Source organism: Anopheles moucheti, chromosome 3, assembly GCF_943734755.1.
Source record: "Anopheles moucheti chromosome 3, idAnoMoucSN_F20_07, whole genome shotgun sequence".
NCBI classification, from domain to species: domain Eukaryota; kingdom Metazoa; phylum Arthropoda; class Insecta; order Diptera; family Culicidae; genus Anopheles; species Anopheles moucheti.
The window spans coordinates 57759060-57764394 of NC_069141.1; the positions used below are offsets into that span (position 1 = coordinate 57759060).

At 42.2% G+C, this 5335-nt stretch overlaps 1 long non-coding RNA gene across 1 annotated transcript; it reads right to left on the minus strand.

The window, feature by feature from the left end:
• Positions 1 to 3945: 3945 nt before the first annotated feature.
• LOC128304784 (uncharacterized) lies at positions 3946 to 4540 on the minus strand. Its single transcript, XR_008287424.1, has 3 exons — positions 4482 to 4540; positions 4296 to 4422; positions 3946 to 4181 (listed from the first exon to the last, which is right to left on the minus strand). It is a non-coding gene; the product is annotated as an uncharacterized LOC128304784 (long non-coding RNA).
• Between the last annotated feature and the right edge of the window lie 795 nt (positions 4541 to 5335).

Sequence of the window (5335 nt, forward strand, 5' to 3'; positions counted from 1 at the left end):
CAAGAAGAACTGTGGTTGAATAGTTCCTGCAATATAGCTTTATGATAGTCACTTGGGTGAGTTGTTGAGAAAGTTTAATAGAGGAAAAGTTGAGGTTCTTAAAGTCCTAAAAAAAATATGTCTATTTCCAAGTGGCGTAAAATAGGTAATCTTTTTCTATGCTTATTATATTTCTAAACACCTTATAGATGTTCCATTTGGATGTTTGACCACTGTTGTATTTACAAATATTGAAAGGCCTTTTGTAAAGCATATATACAAATACCCCAAATTGTGTTATTAAAAATAGAAACAGAAATACAATTTACATGCAGTTTTGGCATGAAACACCAATAATTTCATGGGAAGAAACACCAAATATCTGAAAACCATTACAAATCTATTTGCCTAATAAGTACTTGAGTTTGTGAACGAAATTACGATTATTACAAGTATTGAAGATAAGCTCTGAGGAGCTCAATTTTAATTATTCTTGTGAAAAACTGTTTTCCACCTTAATGAAAAATTTTGAAAAACAAATTTTGGAATAATTTGTTAAAAAAACATGATTGTAAATTGAAAATAGAGTCAAAATATCTGGTCAAATCCAAGAAATGATGATTAAGTACAAATATCATTGCAACACTCTTAGCCTGTGTTTGAATCCATCCGAATACCATCTCCTTTTAGGTTAAATTTAATTAAGAAACATAGTAAACATTATTAGAGGTCCAGCCGTCATATCCTTCCGCTACTTATGTACTTAAAATTTGGGGTTTCTATTTCATTTAAAATAAAGAATTTGTCGGAAATTCTTATATTATTTTTTAACTTTTCTTTAATAATTTTTCTATGTTCTAGAAACTTTTGATTTTTAATACTAATACAGTATAGTATAAACATGTGGTAAAATCCAACCCAATCCAATTCTATGATGGTGCCTTATTGACCATTTGATCTATCTGCATTTTATTACACGAATTTTCTCTTATTTCACTATTTCCTTTATAGTTGATTTGATACAGGGATGAACACTGCGCTCAATGCTGTTAGAAGAACGAATGCGATGTAGCGACAACATCATTTTCCCATAAACCACAAAACCAACCATTCGCAGCACACGTTTGACGAGTGGATAACAATTTAATTTGTCAGCAGTTTCCCGATGACACACCAGTCATTTGTTGGCCTGTGGAAAGAACCGTGCGATAATTGATTGCACACTTTTGCCTTCGACTTTCTCCGGCCAGTGCGTCCTGAAGCGATTAGCATTTCAATTTTGTTGGCGATCACAATCAACCCATCCGAAAGGCGTTCCTGTGCTGTTTGTGTGTGATCTATTCTGTTGCTCGGTTTTCTTTTCACTGTCCGCCTGTCTACCTGCTTTATGCGTAGACCACGATGTGGGAGATATAGCGGTTATAAAGCGATCTTGCCCGAAGCGTAGTAAAAGTTTTGTGTGTCATTTTTTACGCATCGAAACGATGCGCTAAATTAAATCACCATCAAAGAAATTCACGATCGATCCATCTCGGATGTGGATGTGGTGAAGACGTTCTTTGTTGGGGGCATCCGGCTCTTGTGAGCTGTTTTTTTTATTGGTTGGAATAGATTTGTTTGAAGCCGAAGAATTAATGTTGAGTGAAATGGGATTGAATGATTTACGTGTGGTTGGGCCATTTGTTGTTTTTTTTTCTTTGCCGTTCGGCCAACAGGTTGGAATAATTTAGCATACATTTCTTTCTAGAGCGGCAACTAGCCCCAAAAAGGTGATAAGAAACCTTAAAAAGACGTTTTATTGCGGACTCTCGCAGAAAAGGGTCATTAGGTGGAAGAATGTCCGGGGGAAAAATGGATGTGCAGATTAAAGCATTCCCGTGGCCGGGTTGAGCGTCCACTGGCAGCGAAAGAGAAATTCGATACCGATTAGAATCGATAACAGTAGCACGGGGCCGATACGCTTTATGGCACGAGTTGCGACACATACCACGCTTTTTGGGACATTTTTCGGCCGCTCAGCAATGGCACTTCGGTGATGTGGTCTCTGACATTCTTCTCCGTAGAAGAATGGGATAATTTGTGTCTACTCATCGACATCCACCGCGATCATTCTCGTCCAAATGCGTACCATTTATTTAATTACGGGAAAAACGGGGCCCTTTTCGGGCGGTTAGCGGTTTAAAAATTGTACCGACCAGCAGCATAGACGCATTATGCGGACCAAGCGACGAACCCTCGCACAGTACCTTTCGTTGCGCTAATGCGCACGAACTAAATGCCTTTCGCTGGGCGGTTTTGGGAAACAGTTTTGGGAATCTGCGTCTGCGGATAGAACCGTTTTGTTTAATGTGTGAACACGTCTGGGGGGAATGGGCAGGAAAAAGCCGGCTAGAATTTCCACACACCCCGCACGCCACACGGCGGACCTGCGGCGGAAATGCATCTTACCGCGTCCAGACAAACGTTCATTAAGACCCGTTGGATTATGAACGTGCGCGCACTTCATTGTTGCGATGGCGACTCCCGATTCCCGGGGCTCGCGCATGTTGTGTGTGAGCGCGCGCGCGCGTTTTTTCTTAGGCATTGCATGTAATGGTTAGTTATGCGGGCGTTAGTTGGTAAAATGCGTGTAGCGCGTAGTGAAAATGCGCTGCGTGCCATGCGCGTCCTGTGCGCTGATTTGCATGTTCCACCGCCGGTGAGTGAACAGTTGCATGAGGAAAGATTTTCTTTTGGCATGGAAAAATGATGTTCGTGCTAGATAAAGAAACAGTCGTTGAAGTTTATGTAGCTTCGAGAGGTTCCGAAAAATCTTGATAACTTAAATTACACGCATCAAGCTTTTCCCTTTGGGGTGCCATGGGAAAAAAGACAATGATAAAGTGTGGAAAAGTTTTATGCAGGCTTCGTACTCTTTCCTCTCAAATGATCGATTGAAGATCATCAATTAAAACCACCCACTAGATGGGCACTACTTTCCAGACCAGCTCAGTATAACGGAACCACCCCTCTTTAATTAGTGTTCTACTAATAACCTTTCCATTACAAACAGGCCTTCAAACAATTCTCGGCCTTTGCTAAGGACCACAGCTGTGTGTGTTAAAGCCATAAAAGTAGTGCGCATCCCCAACCAGCGCATTGGGGTGGACTATTTGGAGACTTAATTTACATACGGGATCCATTTCGCTTTTAAGCTCCGGTACGTGACTAAGCTCGGGGATTAGTGTCGATAAAAGGTGATGGTCATTCCACAAATCCGCCCGAAACGAGCAAATAAAAAAAAAGCAAATAAACAAATTCAATGCGATAGTAGCGATCCATATCCGTCTGATCAAGTTCGCAAGCCGGGTCGGAATTCTTTCCATTCCGCCTCATTTGGTCAGCGGGAAACCAGAACGAAATGGACTATTTTACGGCATATCGATAGTGGAATCGTGTTATAGACACGGATGAGAAGAAAGGCTAGGTGTAATGTATTTATTCGCCTCGGCAACAGGTGCACCCTGTGTGGACGATAATCAAGCCGTAAAATCGAATCCCCATCTTGCGATTCTTCAGGAAGACAAACAGACAAAACAAAAAAAACGTTCCGATTCTTAGTATTGCAAAACTTTCTTCTCCATCAAAAATGCCCCACCCTCGATACACCACAATCTCGATTATGTCACGCAACATACACCCTGTGGCTGCAACATACACAACGATGTCACACCTGACCCCATTACGCCCAACCAGCAAAGTTTGCGACAAAACGCGAAGTTTTGTATGAACGCAACATGCTCAAAAACATGCTCAAAAACAGTCTCGATAGCAGCAGAATTGAGCATGTCGCCGTGACACGTCGCGTGGGGTTGTATCGTCTTATATCCTCTCCTCCCTCTCCCATACTTCATACCCAAGGCCTTTCGGATGCATCGAAATGAAACCGCACACACGTACACACGTTAGATTGCACACCCTCTTCCTTTATTCGTACTCACCCGTTGCCTCACACTAATTCGTGGTATCCTGCTGCCGCAGTCAGCTGGTCCCCGCTTCCACGCCTCCTTTCTACCAGCCGTTGCCGCTTCCTCTGCGCGATCCACACACGATTAGCCGCGCGCGCTTTGCCGCTCTCTTCCTCACGCGGCGCTTACGTCCTTCTTCTCTCCTACCATGGGATTCCTTGCAATTTCGGCGTCGGTGTTGGCGCTGTGCGTTATCTATAGAGAGGAAGAAAAAAGAAAAGAATGCTTTTACTTCACACATCCACTAGTCCACTGATAACATAAAACACTTTTTTAGACGAATATTAAATTTAAGAAGTGTTAACTTACCTATATCCATCGGCATCCGGCTGCTTTCTCCTTCCTCTTCCACCGCTTCATTCAGAGTGCGTTTCTGAATTCGCCGGTAATATTGAGCGGATCTCTTGGATGATTGCAATGAGGAATCCATGTTTAGCTAAAACAAATCAAAATAAATTAACAAACCAATTCTCTGTAACGATTATTACATCTTACCTTTCTGCTTGTTCACTTTTCACTATTTTGCGAAGAACTAAATTGAGGAAACCGATAGCATACACGAATGTGAAGAGAGTGGCACTATGGGGTACTTCGAAGAAAGGTGTCATTAATTTCGACACCTTCCGATAATATGTGCGGGAAAAAATAACTGCAGGATATTAATGATCAAGATGATTAATATAGCTAAACAAATCTTTTTTATCAAAAAAACTAATTTATGAAATAAAATTTAAGTACTCAATTAGAGACATTGTCCACGATTGACTAGCATTATCACAGCAAATTATGACAAAGCTTCCACCCATAGTGCAACTCTCCGCGTCTGGATTCAATTTCTGGAGCAACAATTTTTTTCATGGGACCGTTCAGGTGTGGGGTAGGCCGGAGGTGTGTGAATGTGTTGTGTGATCGGTCGAGGGTTTGCACACCGTCGCACGTTCAAAAGTGACGAAGTTCGAGGTGAGCGAGACCAAAGAAAAGCAGGCATATGCCAGAATGCGATGTCGATAGCTTGCAACCAAAGACATCGCCCGTGACAACCGAGTTCGTGGAGACAGTGTCTTCCTCAGGGTTGGAGGAAGGCTTGAAACGGGGGAAAATCGTGCAACTTTCGCGTTTTGTCGCAAACTTTGCTCGTTGGGCGGCTGTTGCGCTGCAGTTAGCGCAAAAGCGGTTCGGTCGGGTTCGTCGCTTTCTTTCTGCAGGCGGTGAAGTCTTTTGATTGCGAATCTTATAAATCTAGCCTTGTCAATGCCGGTTATGGTGTGACTAAAGGAAGCAAATCTTATTGCAGGAAAATAGCTTGCCAAATAGATTGAAAGAGGAACAAAAAAAGCATGGAGTCAAAC